Source organism: Tenrec ecaudatus, chromosome 7, assembly GCF_050624435.1.
Source record: "Tenrec ecaudatus isolate mTenEca1 chromosome 7, mTenEca1.hap1, whole genome shotgun sequence".
In the NCBI taxonomy this organism is placed as follows: domain Eukaryota; kingdom Metazoa; phylum Chordata; class Mammalia; order Afrosoricida; family Tenrecidae; genus Tenrec; species Tenrec ecaudatus.
In genome coordinates, this window is record NC_134536.1 from 159,746,199 (window position 1) to 159,768,504 (window position 22,306).

General features: G+C 49.1%; 1 non-coding gene across 1 annotated transcript; it reads left to right on the forward strand.

Annotated features, from left to right (window-relative positions):
• Positions 1 to 20,976: 20,976 nt before the first annotated feature.
• LOC142453955 (U6 spliceosomal RNA) lies at positions 20,977 to 21,081 on the forward strand. Its single transcript, XR_012785505.1, has one exon. It is a non-coding gene; the product is annotated as a U6 spliceosomal RNA (small nuclear RNA).
• The last annotated feature ends 1,225 nt before the right edge of the window (positions 21,082 to 22,306 follow it).

The window sequence follows — 22,306 nt, forward strand, 5'->3', positions numbered from 1 at the left end:
GTCCAACAAACCGAATGGGCGAGACATGACTGGGCTCAGGGGGATGTCCTGTTGAGCATCTGAAGCCAAGGGGGCTGCAGTTAGTGGGCTGCTAATAATATTACCACTATTATTGGTAGTAATATTATTACCAATATTATTACCACTAATATTACCACCATGTATGGAGTCCTTTCTCCATGCCGTGTGCAGGCTAGGTCCTCGGTTGGCATCACCCCACTGAATACCCTTAACAGCCCACTAGGTAATAGTCTCCATACCCAGTGGGGTCACTAGGGTGGGTGTCAACCAGTCCTCAGGGTGTCTTGCCCATTTCTGCATCCCCCCATCCCCCCAGGAGGCTTTCCCCATGCAAAATACTAGCAACTGTGTTGTACCTGAAATGCAGACACCAGGAATGTCGAGAAGATCAGTAACGATGTAAACACCAGCAGCGATGAGTGGGTAAAGTCATGTGATTTGAATGATCATTGTCATTGGGTAACAATGATAGCTCCGACTGGCAGGCATTGGAAGATTCAAAAAGTCAGCATAGACTTTAATGTGGTAAGATATGTAGTTGGAGGGAACTGATTACAAGGATCTACATGTGACCTCCTCCCTGAGGGATGGACAACAGAAAAGGGGGTGAAGGGAGATGTCAGATAGGGCAAGATATGACTAAATAATAATTTATAAATTATCAAGGGCTCATGAGGGAGGGGGAGCGGGGAGGGAGGGGAAAAAAGAGGACCTGACGCAAAGGGCTTAAGTGGAGAGCAAATGCTTTGAGAATGGTGAGGGCAAAGAATGTACAGATGTGCTTTATCCAATTGATGTATGTATATGTATGGATTGTGATAAGAGTCGTATGAGCCCCTAATAAAATGTTAAAAAATAAAAGATATGTAGTTGGATTTAGGATAAATGTTTTTGTTGGTATAGCCACCTACACCACCCCCCAAAAAAAGCAACAACCCCAAACCAGACAAAAGCCACTGCCATCGAGTCAATTCTGACTCATAGGGACCCTGGATAGGGAGTCTAAGACTAGGCATCTTTACTGTGCTGACAGCTCCATCTTTCTCCGTGGGATCGCCAGGTGAGTTTCAGTCACCTGCTTTTGTGATCGGCCATCCAGCACTATCCCACAATGTCAGCAAGAAACAGTGAAAACGCTCCACAGAAATTGGATAGGTAGTCAGTGTTGCTGGGACCATGTTCCCTGGTGCAGTCCGCATTCCCCACCCCGCCCTCCCACGAGGCCCTTGTCCTTACTTCCCTCTGGAAAACTCCCTCATTCACTTCCGATTTCATACACTTGGCAGGTAGAACTAATAACTCAGGGTTGATGGAATGGGAAGCAAAGTTCTGGGGAGGCACTCAACCTAATGTGGGTGGTCTGAGGTCAAGGGGGACCCATGGGCTTCCAAAATACAGCCATCACAGGGTCTACCATGTAATCTTCCAGCTCTGGCCGATAAAAAGGAGCAGGTTATCTCTGCAAAAGATGTCTAGGAGATGCCAAGCGTCTGTACCCAGTGTTTGTGTCCAACATGCTCTGTGGCCAGCCAGCCATTGCTTGCTTCTTAGAGGTTCATGGGATCATCTCCTATTTTGGATCATTCACCCCGTTTCCCCCTCCCCCAAATCCAATAAGAAATGCTTGAACTACATCTCTAAACAGAGGCCGTTGGGTCTCCTTGTTTCTATGTACCATCAAGTGGACTGTGAGTCACAGTGACTTCACATGGCAGTAGGACATGGCATAGGGTTTCCTTGGCTGTAACCATTGCTGGAGTGGATTGCCTGGCCTTTTCTCCCATGGATTGGCTGGTTGTGTCTCGTACAATTTAAGGATAAATCAGTGCAACTGCGAGTGGTGCATTCATTTGCCAAAAGTCACCATGCGTTAACAAACACAGACCGATTGCATTTTCTCATCGTTTTCTCAAAGATTGCAGAACATCCCCATGAGAATGGTAAGAAAAGGAGAAGCGTTTACCTGGGAGGTAAAGAGGCAAACTGTTTTCTGTAGGATCTGTATGTCCCCATAAGAGGAATCACGTTTGAATTATGTTACCATTAATTCATAAACAAACAAACAAAACAAACCTCATCATTAACAATGCGCCTTCCCAGAGGATCCAGCAATATCACGATTGTGCATGTGCCCCAAAGACCTAAGAGACACGACACAAGTGGGGGTGTGATCACCTCTCCCATGTTCATAGCAGCACTGTTCACAGTGGCAGGACATTGGAAGCAGCCCCGATGCCCAACTGAGGAAGAACGGATAAAGAAACTATGGGACACGCCCACACCAGAATACTATGCATCCCTGGCAAACAGTGAAGAAAGCATGAAACACAGCATGGTTTTGGATTTCTAATTTTTTTTTTTTGTATGTGAAATCCAGAAAAGGTCAATCTATAGAGACAGGAACTGGGTTAGTGATTCTGTGGGAGATGGCAGGGGAGGTTGAGGCGAAGCGGGGAGCCAGTAGCGGTTAGTATAAGAATGAAGAAAGCATTCTAAAACTGACAGTGGCGGTGATTGTATAATTAATTCTCAGTGTAGTAGAACTATTAGATTGTATGCTATGTGAATTATATGCCAATAAAACTGTTGGAAAAAAAATTAACAATGGGCCTTACCTCTGTATCGACAACTAATCATCTCTAGAATTATTTCAGTGGATCAATGAAGCAATAAAGGGGCACATGGCTTTCTTACTCATGTGTCCTTAAGCATCATTTCATCCCCTGTTGCATTTGAATTAGAGTGCTGGCAAAAACAAACACAACACAACCAGGACAGTGTTGTTGACTGCCCAAAGCACAAACAAGTCTGTTTGGGAAGAGGTTCAGCCAGAATGCTCCTCAGCAGAGAGGACAGCGGCACTTCCATCTCGTGGACTTTGGACAGGCCACCGGGGCGAACGGTTCCAGGAGAAGGATGGCATTCTTGGTGGAGTCGAAGGGAAGAGACAAGGAAAGAGGGCGTCAATAAAAGGGATTGACATCATGGCTTCCACAACGGACTGCAACGTAGCAATATTGCGGAGGCTGGTGCAAGGCCCGATGAGGCCGTGTCCCGCTAAGTTGTACAGAGGACCGCTATGGGTCAGTGCCCACTGGACGGCAGCATGCATCCTTACATTGGAGATTGAGCAGTCAGCACGTGCCATGTAGTTAGTTGATTGTGCCAACCTGGCCAATAAACACAGGTGGGGTTAATTGAAGGGCGGAGGGATAAATGGCTCGGTGAGCCTCACCTTTGTACTTCTCGGGTCTCTTGCTTTCTGATGGTCGGACCAGGGTGCAGCTGCCTTAGCCAGTTCCCTGCTTCAGCTGGCAAGGCTCACTTCCTGCAAGACATCCCCAAGGAGAAGCCGCATAGACCTACCCCAATGCAGCCCTGGGTGCTGGAGCAGCCACGTGGAGACCCCTGCCAGTGCTGAGATGTTTACACGTTTACTGACTCGGCTTTCCTCCTGCAGTCGGCATCATTGCATGTGTTTTGTGAGATGGAGGAGGACTTTGTGAATTGGTGTCAGACATATGGGTTAATGTTGGACTTGTGGGCTTGGGCAGCACTGGGTTGGGATGTTTTCTTGATGCGCACTTAACCTTTATATAAAACTCTCTCTTATACATGAGTTTCTGTGGATTTGTTTCTCTAAAGTACTCCGACTAACACAAGTACCGTGTTGAAAATCACTTTTTCCAGCTTTTTTTTTGTAATGTCCATAGCGTTTAGATATCCCCAGGGATATATATAGTCAAATGACTATGGTTTAAATTTACTTGAAGTAGTTCTTTTCTCTGTGATTATACCACTAAGTTACGGTGTTGATTTTACTGAGATGATTTTATTTTGCATTCGAATTTTAGGGAGTTGCTTTAAGATATAGGTTTGCTGGTTATGATTCAAAATATGGGCAGGTCCCTAAGTCAGATCTAAAACAATAGTGTGCACCAGCTAAGGGGACCTTCCATTCCTCTCTCTTCAATCCTGCTTCCTCCATCCCCCAGCCCCCCCATCCTCCCCCATCAGGAAACCTTTCTAAAAGGTTTTGGCTTATCCTTCATGGAATGCATTCTTTTGTTATGCTGTGGCAAAGACGCCAAATGTCCCCTTTTTCCCCTTTCCCAATGCAGCATCTCAGATTGGACATTACGAGCTCCTCACTGCCCCATCTGGCCAATTTGCCTTTTCCCGTGCCTTTCCCGGATGCTTGGCAACCACAGGCCACGGATCACAAGAAACGTCTGCTCAGCTCCCTGCATCTGGTTTTGCTTTGCTGTCTGTTTTCCTCTCCTGGCCTCTGTGATTTCTGCTCCGTGTTTTCCCAGCGGTCTAAGGGAGTCATGGCCTCTGGGGTTTGAGCCCGGTGGGCTGACTGCTGGTCCAGAAGGGGGATGTAAGCTGGAGTCAGGAGGGCCCTGTGGGTTGGGGGCTGAGGGGAGAAATGGCTTCCCAGGAGGGAGAGGGGTGCGCTCTTGGGCGGAGTCCTCTGAGCTCAGTTTGGGTTGATGATACGCGGTTGATCGGTGTGACCGCATCCCCTCTGACCGATGGTGACCTTGGATAGCACAGAACAGCACGTGACCTTGTTCCACGCCATCCTCACCATCCAGAGTATGCTTGAAGCCATTGTTGGGCGACTGCGTGCATCTCACGGAGAACATTCCTTGTTTCCACCGAGGCTCTGCTTTAGCAAACGCCGTGTCCTTGGCGAGCAAGTAGTCTTTCCTGAGGACATGTTCAAAGGAGCCCAAGTCCAGGCTTGCCATCTGTGCTCTTCTGATTCCATTGCTTCGAAGATGGATCTGTTTGCTCTCCTGCAGCGTTCCGGTGTGCCCATCATGAAAGGACATTACAGAAGGCTGAAGGGGGGTGGCGGGGGGAGGAGAAGAGGTCAGGGAAAGGAGGAATAGAAAAAAAAACACAACCCAGAGCAGAATATAAAGAATTGCTTTTCCGCTGCATTCACATAGCACCCGGAGCAGATCCTTATCAGCCACCTGACACACAGTGATGAGGCATTTTCTGCCACCCATGCAGGTACTGTGCTGAACACTTTGCAGGAGGAAATCATTGGTCTGTCAGTTGGGTATGGGGGCGATTCTCAGGGGACACGCTTGGCGGGTGAAAACGGTTGCTGCCAACTGCAAGATTGGAGGTCTGCCTGGCAATCCACTTCTGAACACCCAGCCACTGAGAGAGCCCTGTGGAGCCCCGTTCTACTCGGGGCCCAGCTGAGTTTGCCGTGAGGAAGAAAGAAACTGGTGATTCCGGAAGGACAAACAGGCCCTGCGATGGAGTGTCCACCCATCTAGACACAGAGGCCCTACGGGACTCAAATGAGACTCAAATTCTCAAAGCCCCAAGTCTGTGGCCTCTATTGAAAGGTTTGTGTGTGCTGTATTGTCTGCTCATTTTTCTCAAGACTGACCTTGCCCCACTTGCCTGGGAAGATCCGCTAAGCTCAGATGTGGCCAGTGGCTGGCACTAGACTTTGGGATGCTCTGTGGCTTTGGAAGGGGCCCTTTTTCACCCTATTGCCAGTGTGAGGTCTGGCGCATAAACAAACACACCGAATGGACCTGTTGCCAACAAGTGGATCGTGACTCTTGGCCTGGAACAGAATCTCAGAGAAACCAACTCACTGCCATCAATTGGAGTGGACTGATAGCAATCCTATCAGACAGGGCAGAACAGCCCCTTGGGGCTGTAAATCCTTACTTTTCTTCTTAAGGGTGACTGGTTGGTTCAAACTGCTAACCTCGTGGTTAGCAGCCCGATGCGTAACCCACTCCTGAGGCTCCATGGCCTGGCACACACATATTGGGCACTGGCTACCTATGTGTTAGGTGGTTGAAGGAATGAAAAAGAATAGGGAAACGTGTGTCCTGACCATGGACTAAGCCTCCGGTGAATGCCCTGGGATCACAGTTGAGAGATGTGTAAAGTTGATTATGATGTGTAAAGTTGATTGTGGCAGAGGAGCTTAGGCAAAAAATGGAGCATCTTATGGTTTGAGCTCCCTTTTGGCCCATTGTAAAGCTGTTTCAGTTTTTTAAAAAAGCAAAGCGAAGGGGAAATACATGTGGATCAAGCTTCTGGTGAATCCCTTCTGATCATGGACAGGGGGTGGGAACAACCTTGCGAACATGCAGAAAGCACTGGAACGTGAATTGTTGCAGATGCAGGTAGGGTAAAAATTGACCACCCCATCATTTGATCCCCTCTATGATCCATTTAAATTTGCTCTAGTTTTTAATTTCGGCCTTCTTTCCGATTGGACTTTTGATCTGGTCGACGTTGGAATCCTTGATCGTTTTTCTGTTGATGCAATCCAGGATAGGTAAATCGATAGAGACGTAAATAGTTTAATGGTTCGTCAGGGGAAGCCAGCCCCTAACACGTCATTACGGGTCCGGTAGGCACAATTGTACAGTGATAATAAGTAAGTCACAGTAAAGTTATAGAGAGCATGAGAGATAGGAGTGAAGTATTGAAATAAATGGGAGTCAGACACGTTTCATGGTAGCATGCTCACCTCTGCACCGCTTGATGGTCCACGTGGAGGGAGAGAGCAAGATTTAATGCTAACCCAGGCCTTTTATATTCTCTGGGGACATGCAAGCCCCCTAATTACAGGTGAGGACATACGTCACTGGAAGGGGCTGTCCTATAGGTAATACAGTAATGAGAGGGGGGTGGTCTAGAGACATACATGCAATAGCAAGAGGGATTGGGGTATACATGTGACAAGATGGGCAGATCCTAGGTTTAGGATGGCGGCTTAACTTTGACCTATTCCCTAGATCTCCATAGGAACCATTGTCAGTAGGGTGTAAACCCCACCTACTGGAACCAAATAGATGACTGGAGGCGTCCATTGTCTTTAACAGCAGGGAGTGGGGCCACTGCAGTCTGGCAACTGGGAGGATGGTTGTGAGCATCTGACCTCCCCCCACAATGGTTCCTTGGGAGTGTGGCCGAAGAGCTTGGGGGTAAATGGGGAGCTATTTATGATGAGCACAAGCATGAAGACAATGTTCTAACATTGATTGTGGAGATGATTGTGTAACTCTTCTTGATGTGATTGAACGATCGGACTGCTTGATATGTGAATTATATGCCAATAAGACTGCCGGGGGAAAAAAAGACTGCTGCAGGAAAGATTAAATGACATTAAAAAATAAAATGAAAATAATGCATGTTGAAGATGAAAAGACAGGAGGTGACGAAAAAGAGGACAGATTGGGGGCCCACCAGTGGGGCCTGAGGGTTCTTGGAAGGTGATGGAAGGAGCCGAAGATGCTGTTGCTCTTTGCTGAGATGCACAGACAAGGCATTACTTGAAGGTTAAGAGTGGTTTCAAGTTCATGGACATTTTATCTTTGAGAGAATGACCTAGCCGGTGGTCATTCTCTGCCATTCACCTCTGTTTGCAGCAACGTTTCGTGTGGCTTGACCTCTACTTGGAAAATGTAATTAAATTAAAACACAAAATCATAACCCAGAAAACCTCTCCAAAAAGGCAGAAGAGAATCAAAACAGCCTTATTATTAAGCATTGAGCCGGAATGTGATGCCCCCTGGTGATGTGCTAGAGAAACTGCAAAGAAACCGAGCCTCCAGATCCAACTGCACTCTTTTTTTAATTAATCGTTTTATTAGGGGCTCATACAACTCTTATCACAATCCATCCATCCGCTGTCTCCCTTCACTCACATTTCTGTTGTTCTTCCCCGTGTGTGTGTGTGTGTGTGGGGGGGGGGGTGTTGTTTGTCAACCATTGCTATTGGTTCTCCCTTTTTCCTCCCACCTTCCCCCTACCCTCCTAGCATCACTATCATTATTGGTCCTGAGGGGTTTATCTGTCCTGAATTCCCTGCGTTTCCAGTGCTTAGCTGTATGCCATGGCATTTTCAATCACCGCTGATGTATGAAAAAACTGGATAATGAATAGGAAGACCAAAGATCATCGATACATTTGTTGGTGAAGAATATTGGCTATACCATAGATTAACAGAACAAATAGAATCCATATGGGATGAAAACCACGTGAATGCTCCTTAGAAGAGAATATGGGGAGATTTCCTCATCTGAACATGTTATCAGAAGGGACTAGTCCGTGGAGATGGACATTCAGTTTGGTAACGCGGGGGGTCAGCAAGATTGATTGACACAATGGACTGCGACCATGGGTAAAACCGGAGCACGAATCATGAGGGTGCACAGAAGCAGGCGAGGTTTCCTTCTGCTGGATCGAGGGTCCCGAGGAGTCAGACCTATCTCAGGGGCACTGAACCTCAGAATTCCTCCTGAAGGTGGTCTTGAGCTCAACCCAGGACGCACCTGCCCGTGACTGTGTGTATGGACCTGTGGCTCCATACCACAAATGGAAGGGGAAGCGGGAGGAAGACTCTCCGTACTCCTTCCTCAAAGGCAGGACTCTCAACGGAAAGGCTTTGGTGTGCAGAGTGCAGGAGGGTGCTCCCCTCCCCCCCAAGACAAGTTAAGTCACACACGAGCTGTGCCCCTCATACTCTGCCCAAAGGCCCCAGCCAAGGAGACGGACTTAATTCCTGCCTGCGCTTAGCCCCGTGACCTTACAAGCAGGCACGAGGCACGGGATGCCTGCCCAGGGGAAGGGTCCCTTTTTTAGAATTTTGCACACAGCTGCCCTGGGTTGCCAGCCTTGTGTGGCTGTGGGATGCTTGTGCCGTGGCCCTGTCTGTGTTTTCTCATTCCATCCACTCCAGAGGGAGGATTTTCTTGTTCTTTTTTAATTCACTCAAAGCCTCCCTGTAGGTTGCCAAGATAGTGAGATTTATGCTGGATAAAACAGGCCAGCTTGCTTCCTTCCTTTGGATACATCCTCATGACTGACTAAACGGTGGACTGGCCCGAAGAAAGGCTGGGAATTTACCTCCGGAAAACCAGCCCTTGAGCCGCCTATGGAGCACGGTGCTATGCGGACACACGCGTGCTCTGGGACACACACATGTTCTGGGACACACATGCTCGCCTTACTCAGAGTGACCTCGGTGGCAACTGGCTTTTGGTTTGTTGGCCCATCTCACTGCAATGATATTATTGTAATCATCCTCCCCCCCTAGTCCCGGGATCTGGCCTCGGCTGTGAGAACATTTCTTTATTAGCATTCTCTGTTGACTTGGCAATTCTCGGAAGATATTCTTCCCATAACCGTTTGCATCCATCATTCCTCGCTCTTTGTGGGGCGTTCTCGCGACTTCCTGCTCGGTCCTCACTCCCCGACGTCTGATCTGGCCTGCAAGGTCTGCTTTAGATGGCTTGAAGAAGCCAACCTGGACAGGTACAGGTCTCTTCTCCAGAATACGTCGCACGTAGTTGGTGCGCTGTTTGTGACAATGAGTCAGTGCTGCCTCCTACACATTGGGAGTAGACTGACCTCTTGCTCCGCCCTGTGGGTGCTTTGAAGCAGAAGCTGTTCTGTACTCAGCCCTGCCCTTGGCATTGCGCTGGCTTGATAAGTGTTCCTTGGATCCAACTAGACATTCCAGTCTGGGAAGCAAGGACACATGGTACTCAGCACGATACATTTTAATAAAGGGGGTATCATGTTCCTTGAGAAACGAGCCCTACATTGACCTAGATTGGCAACAGAACTGATACCGGGAGGGTGGAGGGAGGGCGGGGGTGGGAAGGGGGAACCGATTACAAGAATCTGCATATAACCTCCTCCCTGGGGGATGGACAACAGAAAAGTGGGTGAAGGGAGACGTCGGACAGTGTAAGACATGACAAAATGATAATGATTTATATATTATCAAGGGTTCGTGAGGGAGGGGAGGATGGGGGAGATGAGGAACTGATGCCAAGGGCTCAATTAGAAAGCAAATGTTTTGAGAAGGATGATGGCAACAAATGCACAAATGTGCTTGACACAACGGATGGATGGATGGATTGATATAAGAGTTGTATGAGCTGAGCCCTCAATAAAATGATTTTTTTAAAAAAAGAGTTCTGTGAAGAAGACATCCAAGCCATAAAATAAATCATCACTTCCTCACATGACCTGTAGAAAAGAAATTCCAAATAGCTCTCTCCTGGGGACCCACTGAGTCACACCTGGCTAGGGAAGGAGTGGGTGTGATCAGGGAAGAAGTGAAGATCCTTTTGGTTGCAGCACCCAGTGTCACCTATTTATATATCAAGGACCCAACTTTCCATCTCGAGAGCCCTGGGTTTTGTTGAGAGTGGCTTCACATACATGTTCAAGCAGGACCAGCTAGGAGAGCTTCCAGGCAAAGGAACCTGATGGAGCAGGCTCAAAGGGCCCCTGTTCGTCTTTTTCAGGAGGATGAGCCTGGTGGGGAAGAGGTGGGACGTCTCTGCACAGACAGCTGTGATGTGGTGGTCTCCAGTCGTGTAAGAGGGAGGTGGGCTTGAGGGTGTACTTCAGTCACCTGCGTGGTGCATGGGGCTACACACTGAGCTGCCCCCCACAAAGCCAGCAGTTCAAACCTAGCAGTCGCTCCAAGGCTATTACTGCCTGTAAAGACAGAAAGTCTTAGAACCCCAAAGGGTAGTTTGACCCTGTTCTATAGGGTCTCGGGAGAGAAAAGATGGGCCTTTCTATTGCCACCAAGAGTTACAGTATCGGAAACCCACAGGGGCACTTCTACCCTGTCCTATAAGGTTCCTGTGAGTCAGAATTGACTCAATGGCAACGAGCTGGTTGGAGTCCCTGGTGGTAGAGTAGGCTAAATTTTGGAGAGGCTGTTAATAATAAGACCAGAGGTTCAAACCCACCAGCAGCTCCACGGGAGAAAGAGGAGGCTTTCTATTTTCATGGAGCCCTGGTGGTGTTGTGGTTACACGTTGGGTTTTTATTCGCATGGTTGGTGGTTCAAAACCACCAGCAGCTCTGCAAGAGAAAGACTGGGCTTTCTATCCCTGTAAACAGTTATGGTCTCTGAAACTCACTGGATGGCAGTGAGTTCTACTCCCATAAAGATTCAGTCTCAGAAAACCACAGGGCAAGTTCTTCTCAGCCTTGTACAGTTCCTATGATTCAGAATTGACTTGATGGCCGTGAACTTGGGCAGCCCCTAGTGGCACAGTAGTTGTGTTAGTCTGGGTAGACCAGAGGAACAAATTCATAGACATTCACGTGTGTATAAGAAAGAGCTTTATATACAAGAGCAATGGAATATTGAGAAAACATCCCAGCCCAGTCCAGATCAAGTCCCTAAGTCCAATATTAGCCCATATGTCCAACACCAATCTATAAAGTCCTCTTTTGATTCACGCAACACATGCAATGATGCTGAATTCAGGAAGATCACAGCCCAGTGGGTGGGAGGTCTTGTGGATCCAGTGGTGTTGTAAGCATCTCAGTGCTGGCAGGGGTCTCCAGGTGGCTTCTCTGGCCCAAGAGGTCTGACTCCATCAGCCTCTCTCCATGGAGATGTCTCGCAGGGAGTGAGGAGGAAAAGAGAGGAGAGAGAGAAAGAGAGAGAGAGAGAGAGAGAGAGAGAGAGAGAGAGAGAGAGAGAGAAGACTCCCATCTCCAAGGAGGAAATACAGGAGGTGCCAGAATCCTCAGGAGGCGGTCATGCCCACACAGAAGCCTCATTGGCTATGACCTGATTGACAGCCTGGACTCCACCCCTTCACTCTGAATCCTCACATAGACACCAGATGATGTAGCTACCACAGTCGCTAAGTGCTTGCTCACTGGCCGACTGAAAGATGAGCCATTGACACACACACCCACCCAGCTCCCCGATGGGACAATCACAGTCTGGGGCAGATCGGCTCTGGGAGTCAGAATCCACTTGGCAGCAAGAGCTGTTGTTTTCTTTTTGTGAGCCTCTGGCTGGCACAAGTGGCCGTGAGGGTAAGACTTTGAATGCACCCAGAGGTGCCCAGGATGAAAAGCCTCTTGCTTTGCCTCCGGAGGACCACAGCTGAGACACCCCACAGACATTCCCACTCTGCCACACATGGCTGCCCTCCCTCCACTGAAATTCCCTACATGGCTATCGGCTTTCACTGGGCCCCTGGGCGGTACAAAAGGGCAACACACGCCCCTGCTGACCCAAAGCTTACGTGTCCTCGTCCACCTAGAGACAGGTGTCTTGTTAGAAATGCCAGGTGATCCGCTTTGGAAAAGCCCGCCATGGAAACTCCCAAGAGCAGGGGATGGCGGACCTCTGAGACGGAAGAGCCAATCCTGTCCCTCACAGCAGTTTAAAGATTATTTGAGAGCCACACATCAATTTGGACACATGAAATCACCATTATCTGAAGAATGCCCTTGGAACTATGTATCGCCGACACCAGGATCTTTGGTTTTCCCTTTTGGTTGCACGTAAGTGGCCTGGGAGCTGCGTTGGTTGACGCCTCTTCTGGAGCACAGCTTGCCTGGGACACACACGATTTCATCATGCCGCCGGATCGTCGGGTGGCAGCTGGTGGGCGAATGAGTGAGGACCCAAAGCCCTGACCGTGGGAAAGACCCTCCTGGGAGGGCCGAGGGCTGAGAGGATGCCCCAGGGACCCCACCCCTTCAGTGTCCCCACGTTCTTGAGGAGGCCAGGCATAGGCAGCTAGAATGCTTAAGAAGCAGGACAGAAGTTTATTATGGACGTCAAAGGTGAAGACAGATGAGTGAGGGAGAGAGCGAGCAAGAAGGGAGGATGGTCTTGGATGCAGCAAAGAGATTCTGAAAGGTCCAATCAACAACCCCGACATGCCCACTGCACTTGACGGAGGTGGAGGAAAGAAATGGACATGGAAGACTCCAGGGGGGAGAGTGAAGCAAGGAGAGGGCGATCGGTTCTGAGATGGGTTGCCCAGCCCCCTGTTCCAGTCAGCCTTCAGCCATCAACTCTTTTGTGGGTCTTCCTCATCCGGGGTCCTGTTCTCACCTTAGGAAGTGCTGTGTGGTGACTGAGCCTGGCCCTTCCAGCCCAGCTTGGTTTATTCTGAAGGGACAGACTGGCTCCAAGCTCTTGTCAGAGTTACTAGAGGTTCTGTCCAGGCTACATCAAAGTTCAGCATCTCCCTCGGCCCAATCCTGCTCTCCCTCCTTTACTTCCTCATCAACATCGGTACCCCCAGCTCCACACCAGTGGTCTCCGCTCCCAGAGAACCCAGTCCATGACAGGGAGGGAAGGAGACAAACCGTGTTGATGACCTTGGCTGAGAGCAAGAAGAGAAGGGCATTCCTTATGCACAGAGTAACATATCCTAATGGGAAAGTGGTGAGATATGAAAAAGTAGGACATAGCTAAAAAAAAATAGTACATGTACATGGGTGCACAAGCAAATGCGGTGAAGAGAGAGGATGGTGCTCGGCTATCAAAAGATATAGTGTCTGGGGTCTTACAGGCTTGAAGCAGCTATCTAGCAGGGAAGCAACAAGCCCACATGGAAAAAAGCACACCAGCTGGAGCGAGCACGAGGTGTCATTGGGACCCAGTAACAGGCATCAGAAAACCCATAACAAAAACACATTGTTGAGAATGAGGGGGGTTGGAGCAGAGGCCCCAAACCCATCGGTAGACAGTTGTACATCTCTCCACCGAGGGGTCATTGGGAAGGGATGAGCCAACCAGGGTCCAGTAAAGCACCAATAAAACACACAATCCTCCTTTGGTTCTTTGGGGATTCCTCACCCCCTACTCTCATGACCCCAGTGCTGCCTTTCACTGTGGGCTAGACCTGAGCATGTGCACAGGTACAGATAAGAGATAAGAGCTCACAACACACGGAATCCAGGAACAGGAATGGGAATAGTGATACCAGGAGGGTAGTTGGAAGTGGGGGGAAGAAGAGGGAGCCAGTCGCAGTGAATGACACAACTCCTCTCCCCCCACAGGGGGAAGAATAACAGAAACCATGGGGGAAGGGAGACAGTGGTCAATGTGAGATAAAAAATAACAGTGATTTATAATCTATCAAGGGGTCCCAAGGGTGGGGGGAAAAGAGGGAGGGAGGGAAAAAAGAGGAGCTGATCTCAAGGGCTCAGTAGAAAGTAAATGTCTAGAAAAGAATGGTGGCAACATATGTACAAATATGCCTGATACAATTGATGTACAGATTGTTTAAGAGTTGTCAGGCCCCCCCACCAATAAAATGATATTTAAATAATAATAATAAAAAGATACCTGCACAGCTACTGCCCGGCAACTCCATAGTTCTCTGACAGTGCAATAAAAAAATAAACCCCAAAAGTCCTGGGCCACAGGGGCTCCCCCACAATGTCTATTCCGCTGTCGTTCCTGGTGTGGCCACCAGACGGCGCGCCTGAGGCCAGACACGAACTACATTGGCCGTGGCCCCGAGAAAACTGGATCGTTTATGCAGACGAAAGAAGGACTCCGGTAGCGCAGTGGTTACGACCTTGGCTGGGAACCTACCGGCTGCTCAGCGCCAGAAAGACGTGGAGGTCTGCTTCGGTCACGATTACAGTCTTGGAAAGCGCCGGGCCGGTGCTGCTCTAGGTCAGAATAAACTGCACGGCCAGCGGGTGATGTTGACCATGCGCGTGGGAGCGCACAGTCTAGCCCCGTTCTCAGTGCCACATCCACGTGGTGTGCGCTGTCGCGAGCCACGGAAAGCCAACTAGGAGCCCGGAGGTGGGGGGGGGGAGGAAGGCGTGGTTTCCTGGTCATCCAGGTACAGATAAATCCTTCTCTGAAACTTCCGCTTCCACGGATGGGCATTCTGATCCTCTCTGTAAGGACCACTTTCCACCGAGTCGATTCCAGCTCCCGACGGAATAGATGGGCAGGACTTTCTTCCGAGGTGCCTCTGTGTGGATTCAAACTTACCACCTTTCAGTCAGCAGCGCAGGCTCCTAGCTGTTGTCAGAACTCACCAACTCCTTCTGACCCTAGGTCGTCCTGGGTTTTCTCCCCAGCCTGTGTATAGAGAGCCATCTATGGGTAAGAGTTAGAAGTGCACTGGCCTTAATCAGCTTCTCATTGATTGGGTGCCAAGCCCTGACCCGCAGGGAGAAAGATGTGGCTTTCTACTCTCGTAGAGAGTTACAGTCTCTGAAATCCACAGAAGCAGGTCTGCTTTTCCCGAGACAGGTGCTGTGAGTTGGAATTGACTCGATGGCAGTGAGTTGGACTTTGATTTTTCATCGACTCGATGACACACCATGACACAGCATGCCCCCTCCTTGTCTACGGACACCTCACTATTGCACCACGGATGGGAAACCACCAGAAATTCAGGCTAGATTCCGCAGAGCCTGTGGAACAAGGGGTCATCGCTGGCGCCACCTGTACCTTGGCTGACATCAGCGCACACCAAAAAGATGCTCACGAGGAACCTGAACATGGACGGAAAGCAGATATTCCAACAAGGGAGTCCTGCGTGGTTTGAAACCAGACCCAGTGGGCTCGCAGGGTTGCGTCCCCTCACCATGCTTATTCCATCTGCATGACGAACAAATGTTCTCAGAAGCTGGCCTATATGAAGAAGAAAGCACCGGAGGAAAACTTAGCAGCAACCTGCATGTGCCCGCCCAACTCTGCTGTCCAGAAAGCTAAGCAGGTGTCCTTGCTTCTGCGCATGCTCGGTGGAGGCGAGGGGCCACAAAGATGGATTTTATAGGCGCTTGGATCGCCTGGCTCTCGGTAACGCAGGCACAGCCTGCTGTTTGCTCGGTCCCCCATTCGGATGCAGCTTTCCTGCCAGTGGCGTTATGGATGGGAGCCAGCGATATTCCCAGATGTGGAACTTGATTCCTCCAAAATCCAAACAGGCAAACCAAATGCTGGGCCTCCTGCTTAGCTCGGGGGCGGCGGGTTGGGGTGTGGGGGAGGGAGTAACAGCAATTTACTCTTGGTTGCCTGTGGAATAGCCCTCGTGGCTCCTGTCCAAGTTAGTCCCAAGGATTTTGCTGTTTGGGCAGGGCCCTGTCTTTGAGCTGGATTTATTAAACCCTCTCTGTTGATCCTGCAGGCTTCCAGGAGAGCATGTGGGTGCAGTCCACGGAGCAAGAGAGCTGCAGCGCCTTCAGGCAGGGGCCCTGCTGGCAAAATTCCTTTCTCAGGGTGGATTGTAAAGAATAAACCAAGAGGCAACCTGCATGAGATCATGGCCTGCTTCTTTAAACACACACACACACAACTTTTTTGGTTGTGAATTATGAGAAGATTTACAGAGCATCCCCAAACTTAGACACATTCGGCCTCCCCTCATCCATGGCAACCCCCTCAGCGGGCCATAGCTGCCCCCACTTCCTTCCAGGGGCCCCGTTCTTAGGCAATGAAAACACTGAAGATTTGCTGAAGAAAGAAAAATCACAGGAATTGTGTTGCAAAAATGGAACCCGTTCACTGACGAGAGATGCCAGGCTGCTGACTTTGACGACGGAAGAAGCAGCCATGAGCCAAGGAGCCCAGGCGGCCTCTGGGAACTGGAAGGAGCAGGGAGACATATGCTCCCATAGATCCTGAGGAAGGAGACAGCCCTACCGTGTTTCGACCTATTGGAAACCCATGTCAGGCTTCTGACCCACAAACCTGTAAGATAATCATTAAGGTGCATTGTTTTTAAGCCAGAAACCCACCCACCCCCCCCCCCCACACACACACACAGCTCCCAAATAGAAGGCAGATTGGAGGGATTGGAGAATGTGGGAAACAGAAGGATTTCTCCCAAGCTGTCTCCCCCAAATATATGCCAAACTTAGCTGCTTGCGAATGATCAGGGGTTGTTTTCCCTAAGGGTTATCAACCATCTAGACCAAGCAGTCACCACTGTTTACCCCACAACAAGTAGGGTCACTCCCTTCTGATAAGGATAGTAGTTGTCTGTTTCCTTGTCGGAGACCCCAGAGAGGTCAAACCCACCCAAGGATGACCAAGGTTAGGCTGCCATCCTGACTCTAGGATTGCCCTTCTTGTCACATGTGTAACCCCAATCCCTCCTCTTCCTATTGCGTGTATTTCCCTAGACCACCCCCTCTCATTACTGTTTTACCTATAGCACAACCCCTTCCTGTGACGTAGTTCCTCACCTGTAATTAGGGGGCTTGCATGTCCCCAGAGAAGATAAAAGCCTGGGCTAGCATTAAAGATCTCTCCCTCCACGTGGACCATCATGTGGGACTGAGGCGAGCATGCTACTATGAATCGTATCTGACTCCATTTATTTCAATACTTCTATCTCTGTAACTTTACTATGATCTTTACTTATTATCGCTGTACAATTGCGCCCACCGGACCCGTAATGACGTGTTAGGGGCTGGCTTCCCCTGACAGGAGAGGAATGCGCTCAGGGAAGTAGTTGGGAGGCTCCTGATGTCACTGGAGGGTGAGAGGTGGTGAATGCTGGAGTTAGTACAGGCATCAATGGGGCAAGCGAGGCAGCTAGGAGGCAGATCTTAGGGTGGGAAGGAGGTGTGCAGAGGAAGGATGACTCCGGCAGCCAGTTAGACTGTCTGTCTTCTTCATCCATGGCTGAATGCGTTATCATAGAGTGAGAGCCCAGTGGGGGTCCAACTCGTCCATTCCATTTGACTAGGGAAGACTGAAGCAGAACCGATGCCTTTGAATATGGTACTGGTGAAGAATATTGACACTACGATGGACTTCCAGAAGAATAGTGAGTCTTGTCTGGGAAATGTACAACCACAATACTCCTTAGAGGCAAGGCTGGGGCGACGTTGTCTCATGTACTTTAGACCTATTATCAGGAGAGATTGGGCCCCGGAGGAGGACATGGTGCTTGGTAAGTGGAGCAGCAGCGAAAGAGGGGAAGGCTGTGGACAAGGTGGACTGACCCAGTGACGTCCACAGTGGGCTCATCCATAAGGACCACTGTGAAGAAGGCGTGGGGCCGGTGGTCCTTCTGTTGCACATCGGTTACTGTGAGCTGGAGCCCACTTGATAGCACCCACCACCACCAACACGCTGAAGTTCTTGGCTGTCCTAAAACTGTAATTTGGTGGAGGAGCTAAATGTGGAAGCCAGATCCCTTGCCCCTGACATGACCTCTTTTCATGGCTTGGTAATAGGGCATGCCTTACAATGGCCTTTCCAGAGGGCACGTGCCTGGGCCACAGCCCAGATCCTGAGAACCAGATCCCTGGCTGGCCTGGAACCAGTGGCTTCTTCTAGGCCAGTGTACCTTCTGGAAGACGCTCCGCCTGGACCACTCTTTATTGTGCAATACATAATCCCATCGATGCACCTAAGATCAGGGAAGCACTGAGCATTTGGAAGGAAAACTCTAAGCAAACACCACCCCCATTCCAAATCCTAACCACCAGTAGTATCAAGCCAGAACGAAAAAAATCTTTTAAATCATTTTATTAGGGGTTCATACAACTCTTATCACAATCCATGCATACATCAATTGTGTAAAGCATATTTGTACATTCATTGCCCTCATCATTCTCAAAACATTTGCTCTCTGCTTAATCCGCTTCCCTGGCATCAGCTCCTCATATTCCCCCCTCTCCCTGATGAACCCTTGATAATTTATAAATTATTATTTTGCCATACCTTACACTGTCCGATGTCTCCTTTCACTCACTTTTCTGTTGTCCGTCCCCCAGGGAGGAGGTTATATGTAGATTCTTATAATTACTTTGCCCTTTCCACCACCCCCCCACTTCCTCTACCCTTCCGATATCGCCACTCTCACCACTGGTCTTGAAGGGATCATCTGCCCTGGACTCCCTGTGTTTCCAGTTCCTATCTGTACTAGTGTGCATCCTCTGGTCTAGCCGGATTTGTAAGAATTGGGATCATGATAGTGGGGGGAGGAACCATTTAGGAACTAAAGGAAAGTTGTATGTTTCATCAATGCTACACTGCACCCTGACTGGCTCGTCTCTTCCCCCAAGACCCCTCTGTAAGGGGATGTCCAGTGGCCTACAGGTGGGCTTTGGGTCTCCACTCTGTGCTCCTCCCCTCATTCACAATGACATGATTTTTTTTGTTCTGATGATGCCTGATACCTGATCCCTTTACCATCTCATGATCACACAGGCTGGTGTGCTTCTTCCATGTGGGCTTTGTTGCTTCTGAGCTAGATGACCGCTTGTTTACCTTCAAGCCTTTAAGACCCTAGACGCTACATCTTTTGATAGCGTCTGCCAGAATGAAAAATTTAAGCATCTCATTGAAACTTCGGAGGAGCAAAGTTGGGCAGCTCTGCAGTGAGAGGGTTAATGGACTGAAGGTGGACGGTTCAAACTCACCTGCGCCTCCTCGGGAGAAAAATGAGGCTATCAGCCCACGCAAAAATTGATAGCTGATGCAGAAACTGTGAGCTGGAACTGACTGTGGCAGTGGGTTTGGGTTGAGGTTCTGTTGGTTCGTTGGAGACGAACTAGCTTGTCCCTCAAGACTCCAAGTCCATGTCCTTTCTCCTTTCCTTTATTTTAAGCCACTCAGACCAATATTTAGATAAGGAATCTGGAGGGATTTGTTTTGTTTTGAAAGAAGCTCAGTAGACGGTTTACACAGTCCACCTCAAGGAATGAGATCAACAACAATATCCCACTAAACCTTCCGTCTATGTGGTTCTTTATCTGTTGGTTTGGGGGCTTAACCTTGTAGTAACCAGGTACTGTTCTGCCGATCATCTGTTTAGGGGGTTATTTCAGTAAAAAGAGTTTTAAAAAAATGTATATAGGAAAGATTTAGAACTACAGAGGCTTACTAAAATTGTGATCACACCATCGAGCTGTGGCGGCATCCGTGAGTTTCGCAGCCGTTGCAAACCACAGCAGTTGGGGTCCACCCGGGGGAAAGGGGAAGCGTTCTACTCCTGCAGCAGTGGTTTATGGTCTCAGGAACCCACAGGGGCGGCTCTACTGGTCACCACAGGGTGACTATCAGTTGCAGTTAGCTTGATAGCGGTTGAGTGAGGGGGGTTAATTCCTCCCCTAATTTCCCAGAAATTTCTAAAATTTTTAACCGCGCCGTGTTTTCTTTCAGGGGATTTTTAAGGTCCCATGGCTGGGAAAATAACACTCTCTTCTTGTTTTCCCCATTTTTTTTTTGCCAACTTGAAACGTCGAAAAGAAAACGTAACGTGAGTTCATTATTGGTAGAGTTGAACGCTTCCCTGGTAATTGTTGGTGAGCGATGGCTGATCTGCCGTGGCTTGTCTGCGCCTGGAGTTCACGCACAGCACAAGGTAAAAGAGAAATAACCACCGAATATTTTCTATGAGCCAACGGGTTTTACTGCCACCAAATTGATTATGACTCACGCAGAGTCCTTGTTTTATGGAGTAGAATTTCTGTATAGGGTTCCCCCCCAAAAAAACCCATCTTATGGGGAGCTAATACAGATATCATGTCACTCCTTAGTTCGATCACATTGAGCAGTTCTACACAATCGTGAGCGCAATCGGGTTCAGAACATTCTCTTCCTTCCTGAGCTCCTTAAAATCCCCCCCCCCATTAACACACACGCCCCCCTCCCCCCAGGAACCCTGATTCCCCTTGCTGTTTCTGTAAGTTCGTCAGTCCTGGGTTTCATCTACGGAAAACCAGGAAAACACATAGCAGACATTCAAGAGGGTTACCCCAGTGACCAAATACATCTGAGATTAACCCCAATATGAAACAGAAATAAAAACGAAACCACACGGAGCTAGTTAGTGCATCTGAACCAGGAGGCAGGTGCGAATTTTAGTGGCATTTTTTGGAAAGAGACAGGGCCTGGAAGGTCAAGTAACCTGGAAGGTCAAAGTCATCCTGGGAGGATTTGGTGTCCTCAGCTACAAAACTCCAGATAGTGCCCTAATGTTTTTACTTCCCTTTCATTTTTAAAAATATTAAATATGAAACATAAAAACCAAAAATTTTTTTAGTGGTTAGAGCAATCAAACACTCCTTTCTTTCTTTTTTGGGTGGGTGGGGGGGGGAAGTAATGTTCTCCTTTTGACCAGCTGAGAACTTTTTTTCTCTGAAATTCAGAGATCAAACACACTTGGATTTTGAGCCCACTTTGGCTGCACATACACCGAAACTGGAACGATACAGAGACGGCCAGCCTGGACTCTGTGCAAGGATGGCACACCAATCTGTGAAGCATTCCATATTTTATTAAAAAATATGCGCGTATCATTGGATTTGTGGAGGAAGTGTATTAGATAAAGTGAGGGTTTTGCATATGCAAGCCCCAAACAAAACCCAAACTCAGGGGCCATCGAGTCAATTCCAACTCGAAGCGACCCTGCAGGACAAGCCGCTGTGGGTTTCTGCGAGGGGAATTCTACGGAGCAGCAAGCCCGTCCTTCTCCTGAGGTTCCGCGGTGCTGACGGGTTACTGGCCAGCTGGTACTCACTAGGCTACCAAGAGTCCTTCCATGGACAAAGGGGCTTCGAAAAGTTCAACGAAAAATCCCATTATCTTGTCATTCCATTGCCCCGCCCGTCGTATGTAAAAATACAGCTAGCATCTCTCCGGTCCCTCTACTGGCATGCATCCATGTCCAGAGTGTTGATGTGCGCTGTCTTTCTCAGGACTGGTGGTTGGGAATTTGGGAATTCTAGATTCCGGGCGTTCTTTATTGTTGGCGTGTTCTTTCTCTCTGCCCCCCTCCCCCCCCCCCCCATTCCTCACTTCTCCTCCGTGCACTGGCAGCATGGGTGAGCTGCTGCCCAGAGCTCATTCCTCTATGGCAGTGGGCGAGGTGGAGGGGGCGGGGCTGCCCTGGACTGACCCTGGATGTGACTCAGAGGCGTCACCGCTGCCAGGGGAGGCGTGGTGAAGCCCAGGTGCAGTGCTGTTTGGGCCTCCCTAGGCCACAGGCCCAGGCCTAGCCGGTAGCAACATGCTTCTGTTTCTTTCTTGCCGAGAGTGAAATGGTTTTCTTTCTTATAGAGATCAAAAGAAAGGACAAGGAGTGAAACAGCGCATCAAGTTGACTGAGCCTCGAGGTAAGGGCTTGTTAATAGAGCAGAGCTGTTCAGTCACGTTTCCTTGACAGTAGACTTTACAGACGTAGATTGCCAAACTTTTCTTCTGTGGCACTACTGGATGGGCTCAAATGACCATCCTTCAGATTAGCCAACCCAAACTCGAAACTCCCTGCCAACGCATGGATACTGTCTCATCGTGAGTCTACAGAACAGGGGGGAACTACCTCTGTGGGTTTTCAAGACGGACTCTTTACAGGAGTAGAAAGTCTATCTCCCACAGAGAGGCTAGTGGTTTCGAACTGCTGACCTTGTGGTTAGAAGCCCAACATGTAACCACTGCACCACCAGGGTATAAATCCCTCCTGCCACCTAAAGGCCTATCCAAACCTTGAGATGGTTTGGCGAA